Raw genomic sequence first — 23,779 nt, forward strand, 5'->3', positions numbered from 1 at the left:
TACAGTTCCCGGCGGGCCGTGCGCTAGGGTCGCGAAGGCTGCTGGGAAAGTGGGTCTCCTAGCTTCCCTAGCCGGGTGGGGGCTGCCATTGACCCGGCGTCACTGCAGATCCAAGGTCGCCGAGTGATGATGTGAAGTCGCCCGCCAGTCCCTGCCACGCCCGGGCGGTGAGCTGCGGCAGCGGCAGCTCCGGCTGCTGCTCTCGGGCTGCCGCAGCATTAGGGGGTTCTTCCTGAGCGAGTTCGGGCGGAGGAGCGAGGACGCCGGGCCATTCCCGTGAGTAACCTCCCGCGCGCGACTCCAACTTGCCCTTGTCAACTTCTCCCGAAAGCAGAGGGAGCCTGCCTGCCCTGGGTCCCTCCGGTCCCCGGAGGTCACTCGCGGGAGTACCGCGCCCCGAGATGGGAAAGGGATGTTTCCCAAGTGTAGGTGCAAAGTGATGGGAGCTGGGCTCCAGCCTCCGGATTCACCCCATCCGAACCTCTGAAGATTGGCAGCTTCCCATCCTCTGCCAGACAGCACCCATCTGGAGTCCCTCCGTTTGAGGATGAATGGCTTTAGTGTCTGGACGTTAAACCTTAAGCTCTCGGTGACCATCTGTGATGTAAATGGAAGGAGAGGACATTAGAAAGAGCTCTTTCCGTGTCAGGCTTTTATTTGCAATTGATTTGGAGCCAGACGCCACATGTCTTTTAAAAGAAAAGGGAGGAAAAAAGGTAGTAGGTTGAAGCGATAAGAATGGCAGGTGTCCTTTTCAGTGCCGGCACTTTTGAGTCCCAAACACCTTTTACAAAATCACAGTTATGGTAGTGAAGTCAATTACCTGCTTATGCATATTTTTCTGCATCAGGAAAGATGGTAATTTTTCATTGGGAATTCACCTAGCTTGTGTGGACCACGGAACAAAATGAACTGGACTCAAGAGTTCTTGCTCCACCTTAGTAAAAAAATTTTGTGACCGTCAAACCTTTGCTGTTCTATTGAAAGCCTGAGCTGCAGTGATGTCCCAATGGCATGGTAATGCTTGTGACATGACACTTGAAAACGAATCGTGAAGGGCACTCGGTGGTGGGAAGGGCAAGATTAAAAGCACGTTATCATCTCAGCAGCGATTTCTATTTTTAAAATTAAGTGATAGCCAACAAGTCTCAGACACTTAACCCTCACATGCATAGCTACGTGAAAAACGGTGTTTGCAATCTTACACATTTTTATTTATGTGATGGGAGGAGGAAGAACCAACCGCTGAATACTTGAAATCTGCCAGGCACCCCATTAACTTAACCACTTTAAGGAGCCAGTTGCCCATAATGTGAAGCTCGAAAGACTTTATGTAACAACTGGAGGGTTCAATCTAGACCCACCCTGCTTCCAAGTCAAGAAGCAGGTGTCTTTTACACTCAAGGCCGATGGCTAAAGAGATTTTTTTTTTGTATTGTTTCCTAGTACTAGTTCCATCATCCCTTGGATACGGATAAATCCATAACCCCTACTTTAGTACTCTGAACAAATTACACACTCTGTCTGCTAGGTTCATCCCTCATAGAACTGCTCATTAAGACACTAAGAGCTCATTCCACATCCACCTGGATGCACTTACGTTAAAAAAAAAAAAAAGATTGATTGGACATGTACCACAAAGGTCTTCTCAAGTTCACGAGTTTTATGGTTCTATGATTATTATGATTGATATATGATTATGAGTGCTTAGCATCCATAGTCATAGAGACTAGGAAAACCTGTCTTTTTTTTTAAATTTCACTGCCCAGAATACGTTGAAGCCAACAGGAGAGACATGAGCTGGCAGCATCGTAGTTCATGCTGGTTTTCATCCCGCCTGCAGCCCATTTGTCTCATCTGTCTGGTTCCCTTTCTGTTTTGAGTTTGTTGTTATTTTGTCTTGTTTTATTTTTTATTTATCTATTTTTGAGACGCTGTTGTACTATGTAGCCCAGGCTGGCCTGGAACTCAGAGAGAGCTGCCTGCCTCTGCCTCTTTGAGTGCCGAGATTAAAGTTGTGTGCTACCATGCACGCAACCAGTTTTAAAAATTACACTTATATATTTGTTCGTTCGTTTGTTTGTTGCTGTGCATGCGTGCCCAGGAGCATTCATGCATGAATGCACGTGGAGGTCAGAGGCCAACTTGTGGGATTCGGTTTTCTCTTCCTACCGTGTGGGTCCTCAGGTTGTCAGTCTTGGTGACATGCACCTTTATCTTTCAGCCACCTTGCTGGCCCTGGACCAGGTTTTGAGCCTCATTAAATTATATATTTAGTTGGAAAGAAGCCTGAGACATTAAAGGGACAGTCATATTGAACGTCCAGTCATAGCTGTTCAGACCTGCACTGTTCTTGTGATAGCAATAATAGGAAACATGGAACTAATACAATGTGCTGCATACCCAACTAAATCTTTTACCTAGAGATTGTTGTCACAACAGCACCATCCGGGTTTTTATTTTAAAGCAGAAGAATATAAAATATACCCCAAATCATTTAATTACTGAATGGTAGAAGTGACTGTCAAACCAGCCACCATCAAGGCTTTACTTCAGCATCTAAGCACTTAACTGGTAACAAAACCATGGCCGAGTAGTTTTATTGTAATCCAATTGTTCATTATTACAACTACTTTATTTAGAATGGAAATTCAACGTTAAGCAACTTTCCTGCCTTCATAGGGAAACAATGAAGTCAGGCTTTGAGCCTATATTTATCTTTTATATATCAAGTGTTTATTAAATATTTTCTTATCTTCACTGTTAAGGAATGTATCCTGGAAGAGAAGGAGAGTTATGTTACTGTGTGAGCAGTTTGACAGCAGCGTACAGAGACTGGGAACATGGAGAGGGCACTGAATCAGCCAGTAGCGGAAGGCTGGGACTAGCCTTGGAAAAACAGATGGGAGTTAGCCTGGGCAGAGAAAAGGGATAGGAACCGTAATAGGCTCACATAGATCCTCTCAGAATCATCGCCCCAGAGTGTATCTCTATCTGAGTGGGGCTTCTGAGGTGGCTGAGTTGAAATGAAACCATAAAAGGGAATCTAATGCAATCTGACAGGTATGCTTACAAGGGGGGAAAAACTGGACACAAAAAAGATAGACCTGCATAGGAAGGAGATTGTAAAATTATCAAGGTTCGAGGCCTCAGAAAAAAACAAACCTTCCATCCGATACCTCAATTTTGGACTTCCAGCTCCCCGAACTAAGAGAAGATAAATCTGTCCTTTAACCTGCCTAGTCTGTGGTGGTTTGTCCTTGCAGCCCCAGCAAATAACAAGCTGGTGTTGCCGGCAAAGGGCCTGGTGGACAAAAGCCTTGGAGATACGTCTGGCTGATTTGGGTTTCCTGGTGAGCTTTGGGAGATGAAGCTGGAAACCGGGCTGGGAGGCTTAGGACGACTTTGTGTGAGATCCAAAGAGGTTTAAACTGAAGGGGTAAAATGGGGGGTGGGGAGAGAGCGCTGTAGCAGTGGGGAGACATTACATTAGCTTTCTAGAAAGACAGCGGCAAATGGGAGGAGAGCTGAGGCAGGCAGACCAGTTCAGGCGGCTATTTACCATAGGAAACTTAAATCCTCAAAAGCCACAGCTGGATGTAGAAGACGGCTCACTGGGTAAAGGCACCTGTCACGTGTGTTTGATTCCTGGGACCCACATGATGGAATGAGAGAACTGACTCCCGTGGATTGTCCTCTGGCATCCACATGTGAACCATGGCATAGGCAAGCACATACATACACCAAATAAGTAAATATAGCAAAAATGTGTCTTAAAAAGTCACAGATAAGACGATTTAAGGAGAATTTGTATATACCTATTTTTACTTAAACTTTGGCTTTATGTTTGATTTTTTTTTAACTTTGCTTTGTAGTGAAGCTTTACATAACTATCACAAAATATAAAGCAGTTTGATACCTAAGAAGTGATACACACACACACACACACACACACACACACACACAGAAGCATAGTTCAAGGACACACAACTAATGAATAGCCAAGTTAAAATTCAGAATCCACTATTCTGTCTTCATTGTCTGTGTTCTTAGCTTTACACTGTACTATTGCCGTATACGCTTTAATCAAGAGCTTCAACCACATGTGCCAAGAAGCAAGGAGGAATTAAAATGAATATATTTGCTGTAAGGAATGGACAGTTTATCTGAGGAGATGAGGAGTAGCTATAAGAGAAAGGCTTTTAAGATGTTTATTTTAAAAACAAACAAAAAGAGCAAGAAGCGGTAATAAGGACTTTGAGTTGAGGCTCCTGGAAAGACTAGAATGCTCCTGGGAAGGCATTTGAGCTAGTTAGAATTTGGATTTGTAGAATTGAGAGAGGATGTTAGAATTCAAAGAAATGCTATGACCAATTATAGGATTGAGAATTTCCTGGTGTTTTTAGAGAGTCTGTAAATGCTGTCCTTTGTTTCGTCTGAGTATGTTGGCTGGTTGGTGAAGGAAGCAGGAGCCAGCTTGTGGGAGGTGGGGAGTTTTTCTTTAATGTGTGTGAGCATTTTGCTCACGTGCGTGTCTGGTACCCTTGGAAGTTTGAAGAGGGCATTGGTTGCACGAATCCTAAATGGTCTTATGATAAAAACCCAGAGCCAGATATCAGGGTGAAAGCTGAGAGATCAGAGAAGCCGAGCAAGCCATAGCCACCACCTCTTACTTCACCAACTCCTCACCCTGAAAAAGTGTGAGTTCCTGTCCCCTCCTGCCTTTATTCCTTTCTCAGTCCAGCCATATCACTTCCTGTCTCAACCTTCCTAGTGCTGGAATTAAGGGTGTGATCCCAAGTGCTAGAATTAAAGGTATGTGCTACCACTGCCCGGCTCTTTTTCTCTTTTAGACTGGATTAATCTCGTGTAGCCCAGTGTGGCCTCAAACTCACAGAAATCCAGATGGATCTCTGCCTCTACCTCCTGAGTGCTACCACTGCCTGGCCTCTATGTTTAATCTAGTGGCTTGTTCTGACCTCTGATCTTCAGGCAAGCTTTATTTCCTAGATTAAAAACAATATATCACCACATTTTCCCTTTTCTGTCTAAAATAATAAAAGAAGGTTATAACTAAGAAAAACTATATACAACAAGTATACTAACTAGCCGGGCGGTGGCGGCGCACGCCTTTAATCCCAGCACTCGGGAGGCAGAGGCAGGCGGATCTTTGTGAGTTCGAGGCCAGCCTGGTCTACAGAGCAAGATCCAGGAAAGGCGCAAGGCTACACAGAGAAACCCCGTCTCGAAAAACAAAAACAAAAACAAAAAAAAAAAGTATACTAACTATATACAATATATACAGTCAAGAATTACATTAACAATGTCCAGTCCATAAACATTTGGCAAAATCAGAGAAAATACTCCATTATTTATCCTATTTTGGTGAGTACAAAATGTTGTACCTAATTCCCTTTCTATGCTAACTTGTATTACCAACCCAAAACTATCTTTTGATGTCGTTCAAACTTACACACTTTACACCTCTTTAGTGAGTTTCTTTTCTGAATTTTTTGTTTTCTCTTTTATAGCTTTTCTATCATCCAGAGCTGTATGGTTTCTTATAATAGGCATTAAGTTCTTTAATTGCTCTGGGAAGGAGTTTCATCTATGATGATAGAAAAGGACTAAACAGAATTTGACATGGGGGCCTGTGAGAGGTCCCTCAGGGCATTTCCCGACAGCAGAGGCAAGGGATTACATTTCTGTCCCTTGTTGATCTACATTCCTTAGTCCAGTGTCTGCCTTTGCCACATTTTCTGCATAATCCAGAAGGGAGGGGCGTTCTGTTGGTATTATTCCTTGAAAAAACATTGTTTCCAGAAACGCCCTGTTTACAGTCCCTTCTTAGGTGCCCTTTTTACCGCAATTCAAACATTTGACTTTATGATTTTTCTTCAAACCTCTGGAAATCACCTCTCCTATCTAATCTTATTGATCATAAGATTCAATATTGATTGTATTTCTGATCTATTCCTCCAAGGGTGCTGATCTTGCCTTTAACAGCCTAATTACCCTTTTGCATTGTGCATTAGCATTTTAAAAAACCAGAGATTCGATTATTATTTGTCTAACTTCTGAATTTGGTATCATTTTATTTACTTCTGAAGTCAATCTTTGTAAGAAATCATTGAAGGTTTCTTTTGGACCCTATATAACTTTAGTAGATGACTCAATTTTCTTTCCTACTTTTTCAGTTCTGTCTCAAGCATTCAAGGCTGCTGTGTATCATAAAACCAAGGTGTGGTCATCATATAAAGATTGTCTTTGTATATCAGCATAATGGCCCTCTCTAAGAAGTTGATCTTGGGATATTTCCATACCTTTAGCCCTACTTCGTTGTTCAAAGGTCTTAGCCTCATCCTTCTACCAGGTCCTCCATTGTAATTGGGGACCAGCCTCCAAGACTGCTGTAACCAAATCTCTCCAGTCTTGAGGGATAATTCTATTACAAGTTGACCACGAGTTTAACATATGCTTTACAAAAGGTGAGTTCATACCATATGAGACTGTTGCTTCCTTGAATCTCCTCAAGTCTAACATTTGCACAGGAGTCCATTCAGCTCTTACAAACCCTTGAGGATTCTATCATTTGGTAGTTCCTGTAAGGTTCCTGCATAAATTAAGGTTGGCAGTTTGAAAGCCTTAGGCTGTTTCTCTGTAACCTTATAATGCAATGTTGAGATTAGTTCTCCTTTAAATTCCTCTGTCTGGGTCTGCATGTCTCTATGATCTGTTTTAATAAGTTTTTCTAAGACTTATATCTTGGCACTTATATCAACCAACTTTTTAAATGATAAAACAGAAATGATCAAACAAATAATATTTATAATTGACATTACAAAAATCCCATCAACATTAATTATCCTCTCATTTAATTATTCCATTTTCAGACCATCTAATGTATTATCAAACAGAGACCAAACTCCTTCCATTATATTAATGTTTCCCGTTTTTTAATGTGGAAAAAACTCTTTTTTTTAAAACTAATTCCCCCCTTTAAGAAATCCCAATTGACTCACCAAATCTGCTGACAATGACAATTCAGATGACGGTGAAGTGAGGCAGCTACCTAGTGTGGCAGCAGCCCGAGGAGGGGGTCCAGGGAAAGCCACAACCCACCGGGAGAGGGAAGAAGCGAGAGAGCCAGCTGTATGCACGGGACATGCAAAAGCAGCTCACTCCTGTGGCTTTTGGAGCCTAAAAGCCTATGGAGTTTGCTGCAGATAGGCTGCAAAAGAATCTTGGCCAGCAGGGTGGAGACTCCAGCCGGTGCAGCTCTGGCCTAAGCTGGTGGCTGCAAAGCCATAGGTAAGTGGCTTTTTCGTGAAGTTGGACACCAGATGTTGTACAAATCCTAAGTGGATTTGTAATAAAAAACCCTTAGGACCAGAATTATAGACAATTGTGAGCTGCCATGTGGGTACTGAGAATCGAACCTGGATCCTCTGCAAGAACAAAAAGTTACTGAGAGGCCATCTCTCCAGCCCCATTTTAAGCCTAACTGAAGCATCTAGTCCAGGTTACCAGTTAACCTGTTCTGTTCTCACCATCTCACAGATCTCTGCTGTCCATTGCCCATCCTAGGCCTTTCTTACAATAACCCCTGTGTAGTGTGGTGAAATTTCCCACTTGTCTCTCTGTCTCTGGTCTTTCTTTACCTGAAATTTATCCTGTATTCCGTCTCCAGCTTGGCTTCTCTCGAATGCCATTTCCTATGGGATCAAGTTCAGACTCTTAACTTGAACTAGTTAGGTTTAAATCTCCAGACAGTTTGCTGATGATCCCTCCCATAGTGTTTTCCCCCCTTTTCTGTTGGGTTCAGTTTTCATTGTTGTTTGTTTGTTTACTTTGTCTTATAGCAGTGGTTCTCAACCTATGGGTCTTGACCCCTTCGGCAAACCTCTTTCTCCAAAAATATTTACATTATCATTTATAACAGTAGCAAAATTACAGTTATGAAGTAGCAACAAGATAATTTTATGGTTGGGGTATTGGAGAAATTATTTTGGCCACTCCACGTAGTTAAAAGGATATTTATTTAATGGCGTAACTCACAAATTAAGTAATGGGTAGGTCACAGGGTCTGGGGAAGGTGTAACGCAGCCCAGCGGTGTTCTCCGGAGCTCTGCACAGTCAATCTGCACCGGTCAGCGTTCCGGCACCGAGAGAGCGCCCAGAGAGAGCGCTAGCCCATCCAGCTCTCGGGTCCCCAGGCGCCTCCCCTCGCCCCGCCTCATAGGCGTGACAGTTGCCAGAGTCTCAATGGGGGTTGGAACTTCCAGAACCAAGCTGGAATGGCTACCCACTACATTGGGGGGTCACCACAGCATGAGGAACTGTATTAAAGGGTTGCAGCATTAGGAAGGTTGAAAACCACTGACTTATAGATAGCCTTGTTCTCAGCCAAATCTTTCATACGTAAGAAACCCACTAAAAACTTAAATCGAGTATGTAGACAGACATTTTAGCTAGAAATGACCTCCCTCCTCTGATATCTATCTATAGGATAGAGACATGATAATACCCATTAAATATAAATCATCGTGTTTTCTTGGATTTCTTAGGTCATTACATTTTAGATCTAATCTAGATCACAAGCTCATTAGCCCTTTCCTTGTTAGAGCTCAGATTTCTTAGCTCTTTAATCTCCTTTTTTTGGTAGAGACTATTTTATACTTTACTGTATCTGTTTTGGTTTTGTTTTTTGTTTTTTAGTGTATCTATTTTTAAGACCTTTAGTTTAATTCAAGAAGCATTTATGGGAAGTTGTTAGGTATATAGCTATTGACTAGTTCTTAATAGAATTGTTTTTTTAAATCATTTTACAATTAACCTCCTAATATGTAACATGCCGACTTTGTTCCTAGCCTTACCGCTGGCACGCAGAACCTTGAGGCTGTCTGGTATTGCAGGTTATCATGCTGGAAATCGAGCAGACGTCGTCAGTGTTACAGAATTGGAACTAGTTCATTTTGTAAAGATCACCGAGGTCTTTGAAGCTTATCTGTGTTTATCTGCTAATGTCTGCCAGATGTTGAGTTCTTTTTCTTTAGAAGGCTTTTTGAAGAGTCGGATAAAAAGGAAGAGACTGTTTAAAAAAAAAAGTCATAATTTAAGAGTTGATGGATTATGCAAGTCAGTGGGGAAAGAATTTGCCCAACACTTTAGTTCACTACTGGCCTGGAGACGTAGCTAGTGGTAGATACTTGCAGGAGGCACCAGATTAGTCCCCCACACTGAAAAAAACAAAACTGATTTTTAAAAAAGCCTCTGATAGTTGATTTATCGAGTTGTCCTACCATTGACTTCCCGTTCTGGTCAGCCAGGACGAGCAAGGGAGAGAGCACCTCCCCCTCTTTCCGAGAGGACGCCGAAGTCGATGCACTGTACATGTGAAGGCAGAGGCCAGACACAGAGGTACCAGAGAGGCTGCTGTAGACGGGATAAAGGCTCCGGGTGGGTGACATCTAGGCTGAGGCTGGCGGAGAGAAGTAGTTAGTGTAAAGAACAGGAAGAAGAGTGTTGACACAGTGAGCCGGTTACAGAGGCTGGGGTAGGAGAGAGCGTGGTAAGGAGAGGAAAGGAAACAGGACAGCAGTGTGAGGAGAGCAGGAGAGGAGTAGGCAGGCCCATTGTGGAGTCTGGTCATTACACTTTTAAGTTAGTACAAAGACTGAGTTCCATTGTGACGTTTTCATGCATATGTACGTGTATATATGTGTGTGCATGCATACACACATGACGGAACCCTGTTCCCTTTGTCCCCTCCTGCTCCCTCCCCCTGTAAGTAGTTCCCCTCTGCTTTCATGTCACGCTGCCCTCTTCCCCTCCTTAAGATTTCCTCCTCTCCCCTCATAGTTCCTGTCTGCACCCCACACACACACACACACACACACACTCGCTAACACATAAATGTCAATCTAGATTCTGCGTATGAGAGAAAACACGATATTTATGAATTGGGCTTATTAATGTATGACCTCCATTTTCCTTCAGATGTCATGATTTCATTCTTGATGGCTAATTATTTCCTTTGTGTACGTGTTCCGTCTTTTCCTTGTCCATCTGTCCATTGAAGGATATTTGATTTGATTCTGTCTCTTAGCTATTGTGAATAGTGCAGAGATAAACATAGATGTCCAAGTATCTCTGTGATGTATTTTTAGTCCTTTGCGTGTCTAAACCCTAACAGCACAAGGAAATAGTCCCATGAATTACCGTTGAGATTACAGGAAATTCAAAATCTTCTGCATAACAAGGGAGCATCTCAGAGAGGAGATGGGGTGCAGGAGGAAGAAAAGCTTTGCCGCTACAGATCTGATGGGAAATTACTATCTGGAATACATAAAGAACTACAAAACTAAACTCCAAATCCCTGAGAATCAACATCTGTGTTAAGTGTTAATGAGCCAAATAGACAGTTCTCAAAAGAAGACATGGAAATGGCCAAAAATATTTAAACGCCCCTGGCCACCAGGGAATTTAGCAAACTAAAACTACGTTCAGATTCCCTCTCACCCCAGTCAGAATGGCCATCACCAAAAAAAAAACAAAACAACAACAAAAAAAACTTTAATTTTTTTAAAAAGTAGTTTGCATTTAAAACCATGGTTCTTGCTGCCTCTTAGAGAAGGAAGGGAGGCAGGAGACGCCTGGTGTCCTACAGGAGGAAGGCTGAGAGTGATGATGATGATGATGATGATGATGTCTGGAGTCCTACGGGAGGAAGGCTGAGAGTGGTGATGATGATGATGATGATGATGATGATGATGATGATGATGATGTCTGGAGTCCTACCGGAGGAAGGCTGAGAGTGATGATGGTGTCTGGCATAGGATGGAGGAAGAAGGCATGGCTGAGTGGGCGGGTTTGAGATCCATGATGGTCAGATGTGGTGTAGTGAGGAAGGAAGAACCAATGGGCTCCAGGCAGGATGGAGGGAGTAAGAGAAGAACTCGGGAAAAGGACTGAAGAGCCGGATTGAGCGTCCTTAACACTGGACGACAGCTGACGTAGAAGGTAAGTGAAAAGAAGAAATGGCAACAAGAACAAAAGAATGGCTCAGTCGAACGAACGCCACAGGACCAAACAAGGTCCAAAGAAGCTGGGTAACCGCGTCAGTCACTTTTCTGTTGCTGTTACCACGTGACCACAAACAGCCAAGGAAAGCATTTCCTTTGGCTACAGTTCCACAGGGGCAGAGTCCTTTGTGGGGAGGAGGAGGCAGAAGCACGGGAAGCAGAGAGGGGGTAGAGGGGGGGAAGGTAGAGGAAGAGAAGAAAAGAAACCGGAAGTGGAATGAATCTATAAAACCTCAAAGCCCGCCTCTCCCTGGTGAGGCCCCACCCCCTGAAGGTTCCAAAGCCTCCCAAACAGCACCACCGCCTGGGGATTGGGGTTCAACGCGAGCCTGTGGGGCACATTTTCATCCAAACCACCGGGGGAGTTCAGTGAGAGGTCTGAGAATAAGCATGGGAAGATGTAGGCCACAAGAAGGCCGAGGAAGGACACCAGTGCTGAGCTAGAAATGACTCAGGCTGGGGAGGTGTGACTCAGTTGGTTACCAGAGGGCATGGTGGGAAAAGGGAGCTGTTTGTGGAGGGATCGGGTCGTGCCAGAGTGGAGGTGTGAATGAGGGATGAGGAACGGAAATGCAAATAAGGGCTGGGAGGCTTGAATGAGCGCCTCCTGAGAGACAGTAGTTGGTAGGACATTCCAAAGGCCCAAGGAAGGGAGGGTTTTTTTTAATTCCCTTTTGTGGTTTTAATAATAGAAGATTTTTGACTGAGCATGAGAATCACAAGTTGGAGGCTAGCCTGGGCTACATATGAAGTTCCAGGCCAACTTGAGCTACAAAGTGAGACCCCCGACTACAAAAATCACAAAGAAGGTTTTGAGCATGTTGTGAGCCAAGGAAGATGGAGAAGTTATAGGCAGAGGTAACCAGTGACCACGATTCAGAGGAGGCTGGGGGGTGGTTATAGGCAGAGGTAACCAGTGACCACGACTCAGAGGAGGCAGGAGGGTGGTCATAGGCAGAGGTAACCAGTGACCACGACTCAGAGGAGGCAGGGTGGTCAAGTGACTCACAGGATTTGTGATGATACGTGAACACACATAGCGGGAAAACTGAGAAGTAGCTTTTTTAATTTGTTGTTTAGGACAGTTTTGCTGTGTAGCCCAGGCTGGCATCAGATTTGGGGTCCTCCTGCATTAACCTTCCCCGAGGGATTTTAGGACTCCATGGCCACTCCCTGCTGCGGTTCCTCCTTTCAGAGATGATTGCCTTTACCCTGATCAAAGGTGCATGTGAGGGGAGGACAGCTCTGGGTCCTCGGCATCCACTGTTGTGATGGATGGGAGGGTTGCTGAGAATAACGGGGGCGGGGTGAGTGAGAAGAGCTGATGTGGAGTAGTCTCCGCACTGAGGGGACACTAGCCTGCCCTGTGATGCCCATGCCTGGGGACCAGATGTGCAGTAATGCATGCCATGTCATTTGTGACACTTCTGGAGAATTGAACTCTTTCATATTTAAAATATAGTCAGTCTCAAAAGGTGGACTGTTCCAAGGTTCATCTCTTTTAAAGGGAATGGTGTCTGGGGTCCCAGCTCCAGAGCTCTGCTCCCGTGCCGTGTACAGGGTTGGGCAGCTGGTTATTCAGGCCAGTGTATAAATTCAAAACAAAGGGAAGCTTGTCAGTTAAGAAAGAAAGCTCTGTCCAGAAGAGGAGGGGAGGAGCCTAGAAACCAGCAAAGATGTGACTGAGATGGGGTTGCCGTTCCTAAAGCATAGATTTAACAACTGGGGCGGGGGACCCAAAGTTTATCACCCTACCACATTACTGAGTTTGATTTTGTATTCCCATTTAGTCACAAAATTAAAAGGCTGCGAGTGAGGCTTATGTTAGCAGCTGTGAATTGTTTAAGCCATCTGATTATTTCTTGATGTGGGACTTGTTTGAAATGCTTTGTCAATCAGCTGCACACGCTTAGTAGCAATGAGCCAAAATCAGTCCTTTATTTTTTTTCATTTACTACAAGAAAAGTGGGTACTGTTGTTAAGTACTATAAAGTTAGTACTGTTGATACTGTAAAATGATAGGTCATTCAGCACCACACCCTTTGATGTGACATTGGAGCTTTTAACAAGTCTCACTGTGTAACCAGGCTGGTCTCACCTTCCCAGACAGAGATCGGTTTGGACCACTATGTCCATCTTATGGAGTTTTTCCTGAAGACATTACAGTGTTCCTTTAGAGTGTTCGCTCTTAGCCCAGTTTGCTTTGTAAAGCAATTCATTTCATTGGTATTGGATTGAAATTTTATCAGTAATCAACAGTCGTCAATCAAGTTTGTTAATTCTTCTATAGCTTTTTGGTTTTTGTGACAGGGTTTCTCTGTGTAGCTTTGGAGCCTGTCCTGGATCTCACTCTGTAGACCAGGCTTGGGTCTCAAACTCAGAGATCTGCCTGGCTCTGCCTCCCGAGTGCTGGGATTAAAGGCTGCGCCACCACTGCCCGGCTCAGCCTACGTACTTTCAGTCAGTGATCCAGCAGCTTGCATTGCCATCTTTTCACGTGTCAGTTGCTGTTAGGTTTGGGTCATGCAAAATCAGATCGTCCAAGAGCTCTGAGTGCAGGGAGGGAAAGACAAGTGAGCTCATTGTCTTCTGGGATAATGGAGTCTACAGCCGAGGATTCTGTAAACACTGGCAGTCACAGGGAGAAATTTAAGATTTCTCAACCTTCCTCTCCATGTCTCTAACCCATCCTAGTCTCTATATTGACTAACAGGAAGATTCTTAGAGGGGAAGGAAGGAGGACCTCCGCTGTCCTTGGGTACAGAAGAGAACGAGCCAAGTGTTCACAGCCAGCCTAGGAACGGCGGGTGAGAAAAGCACTTGGCAACCGTGTCAAAGCGAGAGAGACCGCCAACTCGATCCCTGGTGCCGGGAGGGTAAGAACAGGACTTGAGAAAGTGCCAGGGGTAGGGACAGGCCCTGGGCTCCGGTCTCACGGGTACCTTGTGGTCCCCTGATAACCTGGCTATCTGCTTTCTCATCCCAACATCAGGCTGAAAAGGGGAGGGCGTGCTGGCTCCTCACAAGGAACGAAGAAACAAGATTAGAAGAGAACTTAAAATCTAAAATAGGTAAAGAAGAAGCAATTTGGACATTTAGTGTAGAAAGAAAGAAGTCTTCGAAAGCCGCCCCTGGAGGACTTCCCATCCCGTCATTGTGTGTGCACATGCACACATTGTAACTGCTGTTTACAGGAGACCTTAGTCATCAAGGCCTTTCCTCCTCCTCAGCCATTTTGTGTGGCCTTTCCTTACTCTATGTCTCAACTTTAAATGGAAATTATCTCATCACCTGTGCTTTTATTTATTATTGTTGTTGTTGTTGTTAGTGTGAGTGGGGGGGGGCATGTGGGGAGGGCAGAGGGCAACTTGCAGGAGTTGGTTCTCCTTCCACCACGTGGGTCCCAGGGATCAAACTCAAGTTGTCAGGCGTGATGGCTGCCACCTTTACCCACTGAGCCATCTCTCTGGCCCAAGAGAACTCTTTAAAAAAAGTGCATGTATACATATATATATATGAGCATGCTGAGGATTTGTTTGCTTTTTTCTTTTTTCTTCAGAAATCATTATGTGATTTTTTGTTTTATTTGTTTGTTTGTTTTCGAGACAAGGTTTCTCTGTGTAGTTTTGGTGCCTGTCCTGGAACTCACTCTGTAGACCAGGCTAGCCTCAAACTCATAGAGATCCGCCTGGCTCTGCCTCCTGAGTGCTGGGATTAAAGGTGTGCGCCCCCACTGCCCAGCCCAATATGTGTTTTTTAAAAGTGGGGAAATTTACAGTCCTGAAGCTCTTTCAAGTGGCATACACTTCTTGTCCTTCTCTCTCTCACTCCCTCAGCCGCTTGTCAGACCTCAGACATTAGAAGTATCGACTGTAGACAAATAGGCTTGGCTTTCATTCTTGACTCTTATTGCTTCAGCATGGTAAGCGACTCTTAAGCCTCGGCATCCTTGTCTATAAATTGTGACAGTAATATCCACATCATGGGGTTACTGTGAGGATTAAAGGGGATTGTGGGTAGAAAGCTTTGAAGTCAGTCTGCACTAGGCATTGTATTAGGAAAGCCAATTTGGAGCAGAAATATGAATATAGTTTTTCACTGAAACCCGGGAAGCTCCTACGCCATTATTATGAATCGTTTCCTCTAGAAGCTGATCTTAGAAAACTTGTGATTGTAGTTTGGTTTGGCATATTCTTTAGGAAAGTCTCAAAGTCAGCCAGAATCTCTGTGGTTATGCCTTCGGTGTCAAGAGCTAGTGTTGCTCGGAAGGCTTCCCCTTTCTCCAGCTGTGCGGGTTTGGATGTCCCGTCGTCTCAGGGGGCTTGGTTTCCACGTCTGGAGGCAGCGTCACAGTAAACAGGACGATGAGCAAGCTTGCGGATTCCATGTCTGTTCCCCACACGTAGAGCGTATCCTCCGTTAGAGGAGGATCTGCCTGAGAACCCAAATGGCCACACGTTTAGAGACTGAGGACACTGAGTGGGTGAGCCCAGAGCAGGCGCACAGCAATCTATTCTAGCAGTTCTTGCAGAGAAAGGTGTGAATTAAGATAGCGGCCATGGGATTGGAGAATAAATTCATGGGAACAGAGACCAGGTGGAGAGCAGAGAAGCGAGAACTTGGCTAAGTTTTGGGCTCTGCGGCATGGATGAGCTTGAGATATGTGGATGATTCTGGAGCTACATGTGCGTATAAAGTAAAGCAGCTAATAAATTAAAAATAGTAATAATAAAGCAGGTATCATGAGAAACTGGGGGAAAGTTGAGTTTAGGATGTAGAGCTTTTATGGTACCCATATATTGATAATGACAGTTCCACTTTAAAGTAATGAAATGCCAGTTTGAGCTAAAGATAGAAACCTGAGGTGTGACTGTCACGGAGGTGGGAATGAAGGTCGTTGAGGTGATGTGACTTCTAGGGTGAGAAAGCAGACTCAGGAGAAAATCTTGAAAATGTGGGGACACTGGCCGTTGAAGGCACGTTGAGAAAACGTTGGTGGATTTCCTCAGCCACCCAGTTACTGCAGCCTTCAAGTTCAGAGTCCAGTTGTCTCCTGAACTACCAGTCGCCTTAGCTCAAAAAGTTATGTACTCTTCGTTCCCTGAATTTTATTGATAAACAAAAATCATCCATTACATATAAAATTCACCCCAAAAAGTAACCTTGGGGACTGGAGAGATGGCTCAGCAGTTAAGAGTGCTTGTTCTTGCAGAAGACCCGGGTTCCATTCTCAGCACCCACACGGTGGCTCACAATAGTCTATAACTCCAGTTCCAGGGAACCTAGTATCCTCTTCTGAGCTCCATGGGCACCAGGCAAAATACCCATACACATAAAAATAAAATAAATCTAAAAAGGGGGCGGGGGGATCTTGTCTTGAAATCCTGGGGATGCTTGTGACAACTGGTTTTGAAAAAGAAGGCTTAGGTCTGTGGCAAATATAATTAAAAATCCTTTGTGTACTTGCATGTCTTAGATATGCAGATAGCTCCAGAGCCACATAATGCTTGTAGCTATGTTGTAATAGACATCCCTCCATCCTGGCCGGCACTCGGCCCTCTAAGCCGTACTGTATTTCCAGTGTCCGTGAGTGCAGCCTGCTTTGCTTGAAGTGAACTACACGGGGCCTGTGGCTTTGCTTGATGTGTGGAACTTTTGCTTCTGAAAGCACCAAGTTCTGCAGATTCTAAGCAGCTGAAGAATTTATGATGATTTTAATACCAAAGGCAAATTATTTTTATTGTTCGAGGTCATATAGAAAATATGTGAATGTAAATTTTCTTCTTGCTGTTTTTTTTTTTTTTTAGACGTTTGATGTTCCTTACTGCTGTATTGAAAGTGCTGTTCCGAGGGTCTTAGCTGTTTGAGAGCAGGTTTGCAGTAATAGTCTGAAGCCTGACAGCACAGTTGCGTCTGTTTAGTTGGTTCTCGGTATTCCGTGGTATTAGAAGCGCAGCTGCCAACCTCTTGATGTAATCTGGTATCTTAATTTTGCCACTCAGCATTGAAGGTGGGATGGGTTCATTTCATCCCAGAAGTACAGCCTTATTACAATATCTACTCCTCTTATATAAAATGCCTCTGCCCGAGGTATTTCCTCTGGTTTTGGCTGAGATAACAGGAAATTGACAAACATGTTATACTACTTCTTTCCTGTTAACCATTTTTTTAAAGATCTCTATTCATTTTTCCCTGTTTTATCTGTTGCTGTAGTCTGTTAAACAAACATACATCTTCCTTGTTTAAAGAAGATTTTGAAGTAACTGATGGTTTAATGAATGTCCTGGGGTGTGAATTTGTGACATGAAGTCCACTATGAGCTAATATTTTAATGTGTCTGTGACTCACATGTCAGCAGAATGTCCAGAGCAGTGGTTCTCAACCTTCCTATTGCTGTGACCCTTTAAGACAGTTCCTCATGGTGTGGTGACCCCCAACATAAAATTATTTCATTGTTATTTCATAACTGTAATTTTGCTACTGCTATGAATCGTAATCTAAATATCTGATATGCAACCTCTTTGAAAAGCTCATTTAAACCCCCCAATGAGGTCACAACCCACAGGTTGAGAACCACTGGACTAGACCCTCCAAGACTAAATGGATGACCAAAAACCCTCCCTACAATCTCTGCAAAGTCGTGATACTCTGGTGCCCCCCACCCCCCGGCTGCTGCCATCTCCTAGAGGCTGTTTCCTCTTCTCAGGCAAAAAAAAAAGCCTGTTGCTCCCCTGCCCTCATTCATGTCAGCAGCTTAGCCTCCGTTGACCTTCCTCCCTGAGTGACCTTTCCACATATTCCCTGGTGGCTGGGCTGCAGCCCAGTCTTGGCCCACGCGCTTACCAAACATTTCCCTACGGCTGTTTCGCTGTGGGCAATGTGGACTTTACTCAGTAAGATTTGATAATGATAATAATGCTTTTAGTAACACAGTTTTCTTCAAAGTTATCAAACTTTCAACTCTTTAAATAATGCACACTAAACTTGCAGGTTCCGAGACATAACAGTGAAACAGGTAGCTAGCCTCGATGCAGACATCTTCAGGAGTGTGGTTGGTTACCTAGTAAATGCAATTAACAGGTTATTAATTCACCTTAAAACTAAAAAATTTGCCTGTCAGTGGTGGCACACACCTTTAATCCCAGCACTTGGGAGGCAGAGGCAGGCAGATCTCTATGAGTTCGAGGCCAGCCTGTCTACAGAGTGAGTTCCAGGAAAGGCACCACACGGAGAAACCCTGTTTTCAAAAACAAACAAACAAACAAAACCCCCCCGAGAATCTGTAACAAGACTGAGTGGATGTTTCCTGTAGAGTCGGTACTGAACGTTTTAGTGAAGCCATAAACCGTTTGTTGCATGAGCTGTGGTTCCCTTTTGTTAACTCCTAAAAAATACAAAAACCATTCTTCATTTATACGATCAGCTAAAGTGGCTCCCAAGCTCCAGCTGGCTGCCTTCTGATCTAGAACCAAAGCCATGGCATTTTGTACAGAGTAAACAACCACAAAGACACCAAACTCACGCAACACACACAAGCTTTTTATAACGACACTTCTCAACAGGAATTTCATTTGAAGCTCAGTGTCTCAGAGTACCAGTGTCAAGGGACAGAGGACTTAGAGTCAAATGCTTCAAAGAACCGGATGTGCTGGTATGAGCCTGTGATTCCAGCACTCAGGGGGCGGAGGCGAGCGGCTGGGAGGACTTGGAGGGAGGAAGATAGCAAAACAGACTGGCCTGCTATTTATATACCTTTAGTTTCATACCTTTCTTAGAATAGCTAGGTTACTTCAGAAAGCATCCTGGCTTTTTGAGAAATGGCCAGGAACTGTGCCCACATAGTTCACATCGCAGAGCCTGCTTATGCTGCTATGATCAGGACATCCAACACATGTTGGTGTGTCCAGGAACAAGTTTAGCCTTTACACCCCTGGAAGGGATGTAACAATAATTATATGGCAAACTGCCAAAAACAGCAGCAGGTTTTAAGCATTTCAAAGGTTTTTAATATTTCTTTCTTAACCCTATACCTTCAAGGTTTCATATTCCTCACATTAAAGGTAAACAATTTAATACATTTGTAAATACTGAGTATACAAATGAAATATGGAAAATATTTCATTTATATAAGTGGACTTGATTATTGCTTTTTTCACACAGCATTGGAATCTGGTGCATGTTGCCCCACAGTGTGTCTCTACCACATTTTACCAGCACTTAGAAGGAAATAGGCCTTGCCTTCCGGCCATGAACAGAGCTACAGGAAACAATACCAGCCATGTCTCTTTGTAGCTGACATCACATTTCTTTGGGGTAGATAATATACCCAGTAGCAGAAGTTCTTGGTCTGGGGGCACTAAGTCACTTCTGATAGCCTTTGAACGGCTGCACCAGTCTGGATTCTGCCCTGAGCTTTTTATCGGAAAGAATTTTGTGGTGCAGTAGTTACAGAGTGTGTTGTTTTTCTTAGCACTCCTGGTTATGACTAGGTGGCAGCCCCCGAGACGACATAGGGTATGAATGCCTTTTGAGAAAGGCTGTTAGCAGGACAGGAAGAGGGGGGCTGATCTGAACTGTGCATCTTCTAAGTCTATGTCCAGATGACTAGGCGTCATAAATGGTCTGTTTGCAATTTATATTTCTACCTCTCTGAGTACTTAAGGTTACACCATATTTAAAACATAAATGATGCTTATTGGGCTAAGAGATGGCTTAACAGGTAAGCAAACCTCTTGACCTGAGTTGGATACCCAGGCCTCATTTCAAAAGGAGAAAACCAACTCCAGCTGCCTTTGGCTTCTACATGTACACTCCCCCTCTCTCACAAATAATAATTTAATATATTAAATAGATAATGCTTACTATGCATTAAATACCATTACATATGTTTTACAAATACCAGCTTATTTAATGCACATAACGATCCCATAAGGGGTAAATTCTGTCCTCATTTCCATATTGAGGTGGTTGAAACACAGAGAGATTAAGTTAACTAAACATAGTTATTTTTCAGTTTCAGTTGCTTACAAATTAAGGAATATGGAAAATTAGTGAAAAGGCAGTGAAAGTGAGTTATATAGTATGGATTATTTCATAGTTCCTCACAAAGGCTGATATTTCATGTTTCTGACTTTCAACTTTGGAATACCAGTATGTGCATGTATTAGCACGCTTAACTTTTATAGTACTAAGAATTTGTGCTATAAAAAATAAAATGCAAAGGTAGTAATAATCTCTATTAAATGCTATGTTTGGTACTCAGCACACCTAGAATGCAAATTTTGACAGTTCTTACTGATTTAGATGAGGACAGAGATGTGAAATAGGAAACAGAACAGCTTCCGGTAAAGACCACACTTCACTTTTTGGGAAAAAGTTCATAACAGCCCTTTGCTTTGGGGTTTTTTCCCAATTCAGATAAAAGATGAATGTGGAAAGTAGAGCTGTGTAGCGTGTTCCTTTTCTGTGAAATCAGTCAACTCACCTGACACCTCGCCTACAAAGGCTTCTTCACCTTAGCTTTCTGGACCTTTCCCCTGGATCAGGGTGGGGTCCTTTGAATCACAGATACTTATCAGCAGTCTTTTCTTCTCTTCCCATTTGCTGAACAAAACACAGAAACAGTGTCCATTGCTACTTCAGCAGTTTGAGCTACAAATAATGCACGTTTTTTACTCAGGAGATAGCAGGCCAGGCTTCTCCGAGCCTTCGGTGAATGTCAGACAAGCCTTACGTGGCACAGCGGGCAGGACAGCAAGCCTTGCTCTTAGGGTGTGGATTAGCTCTCTTGCAAGTGTCCTGAAGCACGGACTCTCCCCTTAGAACTTCGAGTTGGGGTTCGGGATGAAGTTCAGGAAGGTCGTGGTGGGCATGTATGAAGGTCTGCGTACAGTCCCCAGCACTGAGTAAATTAGGCATGGTGGCTCACACCTGTCATCCTCTTCAAGAGATGGAGGCAGAAGGCTCAGAGCCAAGGTCATCCTCAGCTATACAGCAAGTTTGAAGCCAGCCTGAGCTACATGAGACCATGCCTCAAAACGTATAAAAGTATTACAAATTTCCTTTTGCCTAGAAAGCAGCGTTGGTAGCAGATTTGTGAATTCAGAGTTGGAATAGCATACACAATTAAAATATTTCATTTCACATATTGTGACTAGATAACAGAGATGGTTATGAAGGACAGTTCTGTGGTGTGTGCAGAAGAGGCCTCAGCCGTTAATGATCAGCCAGAGGTAAAGAACCATGATGTGATGATCCCAAGTGGTCCAGGGTTGAGACCCGTGTTGACGTGGAATGCTTCCTTAGAGGTTAATTCAGTTCAAGTTCAGGAGTTTAAAAGCTTCAAGGTTAAGCGCATGGAGCGGATGATAGGGGCTTCTGTGCAAACTTATCAAACACCACAGATGGCCCCCTGGGCTCCAGAGTTTCCTATCTTCAGGTGAAGCTCTGGTGTGCACTCCTCGCCAGAGGTTACCTCCCTTCTGCTGGTGGAGATTGGGGCAGGGAGGGGCTGCCTGCCTCCGCAGATGTTGACATCCAGAGACAAACAAGCCCAAACTATATCATGCGGGAGGAAATGTTGGCCCCAGAAGCCTAAATCTTGTGTGTGTTTTGGGATGCTTACCTGGTGGATTAACTGCCTTTTGGATCCAGTGTGTCTGTGAGTAGAAGCTGCCTCCGTATTTTTCATATTCTGAAAACGCTACTGGTTATTAAATTGAATGGCAAGTAGGAGACAAAGAAACATGGACAGATGTTGCCAGAGCAGCTGTGCTGGGTGTAGCTCTGGACGTGTGTGATCTCCACCTTCAAGATGTCTGCTGCTCACCGGCCTCCTTTTGGTGGTCAGTCCCCATGCCTTTTCATTCTATTCTTAGCACTAAAGCCGAGACAGTCCCAGTGTGGTACAGTATCTGATTTTTTTAGTTCCTCTGAATTTTGGTAAATTTTTTGTCTAAGGTGTAGCGTAGCCCTATGTGTTACAACCAGTTAGTCTTGGTTAAAAGTTAATTATTTTGCTGGGTGGCAGTGGCGCACGCCTTTAATCCCAGCACTCAGGAGGCAGAGGCAGGCAGATGGATCTCTATGAGTTCGAGGCCAGCCTGGTCTACAGAGCGAGTTCCAGGACAGGCACCAAAACTACACAGAGAAACCCTGTCTCCAAAAACAACAGCAAAAAAAGTGAATTATTTCATGTAGAAACATGTTAAATTTTTTGAGAGCTCAAGCATGTCTGTGGTCTGGCTTCGTTTGTCACTGCCTGGGTTGCCGCTGCGCAGTGCGGATTGGCATTGTTCCCACTCTTAGAGGCCGCTGCTCAGCAGCCAACATGTGTTTCCAGTGAATCCCCAAAGTATTGTTTGTAAAGTGAAATTTTGAGATAGATTTTCAATGTAAGTGTTTCATTAAACCTGCATTTACTGTAAATCCAGGCTCTGCCTCCCCATAACCCAGGTTTTCCTGAGTATCTAGACTTTTCCATGGGACTGTTTTGTCCAGAGCGCCCTCCTTTAAAGAAATGACAACCCTTTTTAGGCACAGAGTCTATACTTTCACTCACTGTTGGCCATGGAGTCCCGGGGCTGAGCTAACTAAGACCTCAGTCATGTTGTCTGCCAACGACGATTCTAGCAGTGACGTGTTCAGGTGCTTCATTTTAAGTTCCCTTCTTATTTCAATAAGGTAGTCGGGTATTTTACTTGATTGTCTCCTAAATGTGCATGATTTATAGAGGTCTGTTTCTTGTTGAGTGTGCCGAGCTTGATCTGGTGGCTTGTAGAGGAAAGCGGTTGTTTCTAAAAAGGTGACTGAAGATCCAGCAGAGAGCGCGGCACTCAAGAGGGCCAGAGAATTGTGTGCGGCTCCAGGAGGCGCTGGGGGCCTGGTGTGCGCGCCTGCCAGAGTTGGTTTCTGATAGCTAGGACTCTGGATTGTGCTTCCTGTTTATTCGTACATCAAAAGGAAAAAAAAATGACTGTCCCCCAACCAAATCACTGTCAGAAGACAGGAAGGAAGCGTGACTTCTAACGCTGAGAGAAGATGCCATCAAGCAGTGGATGGCAGCCTTTCTGTTGTGCCGGACGTTGGGAGAGCTACGATAACATTATAATAATTGGTGATGGTAGAAATACTAATAACAATATTCACACAGCGGTTCCTGTGCTCTACTTGAGTTGAGTTCTGTGACTGCCCAGCGACCCTCCCAGGCTGCTGCTGCTCTCAGAGCTCCGTTAATCCTCGTCACAAAGCCCATTTAACAGATGAAGAAACACGGTTAAGTAGTTTGTGCAGAATTATACAACCAGGGCCTGCCAGATAGCTCAGCAGGAAAGACACTTGCCACCAAGCCTGTCCATCTGAGTTCCATCCCCTGGACACTGGTGGAAGGAGAGGAAAGATCAAAAGATCGTACAACCAGTGGATTGTGGCACTGGGGTTCACATTCTTAATTAACCACTGTGGTCACCTGAGTCACAGCTTTCAACACCAGCCAGCTCCAACTCCTTGGAACCTGTGCCTACTGTCACATTAGGCGGAGGGTCACATTAGGAAGAGGGACTTTGCAGACAGGCGCTTGAGAGGATTATCCAGTTGGGTCTTAAGCATTGATTATAAGTTCCTTATTTAAAAAAAGAAAGAAAAAAAATGAGCCAGAGAAAGCTCTGTCGGCAGAAGTCCGCAGTGCGACAGGAGAG

General features: G+C 44.1%; 1 protein-coding gene across 2 annotated transcripts in view; it reads left to right on the forward strand.

The window, feature by feature from the left end:
* The first annotated feature begins 31 nt into the window (after window positions 1–31).
* The window catches only part of Trak2 (trafficking kinesin protein 2), a 63,588-nt gene continuing 39,840 nt past the window's right edge, over window positions 32–23,779 (forward strand). The window contains exon 1 of one of the 2 annotated variants that reach the window (XM_006975038.4): window positions 32–276. The gene's annotated coding sequence lies outside the window, so the exon portion shown is untranslated. Of the gene's footprint in view, window positions 277–21,693; window positions 21,745–23,779 lie in introns of those variants that run through there. The other variant, XM_076550344.1, reaches the window with a different exon arrangement.

The sequence above is a fragment of the Peromyscus maniculatus genome, chromosome 13 (genome assembly GCF_049852395.1).
Source record: "Peromyscus maniculatus bairdii isolate BWxNUB_F1_BW_parent chromosome 13, HU_Pman_BW_mat_3.1, whole genome shotgun sequence".
Lineage (NCBI taxonomy): Eukaryota > Metazoa > Chordata > Mammalia > Rodentia > Cricetidae > Peromyscus > Peromyscus maniculatus.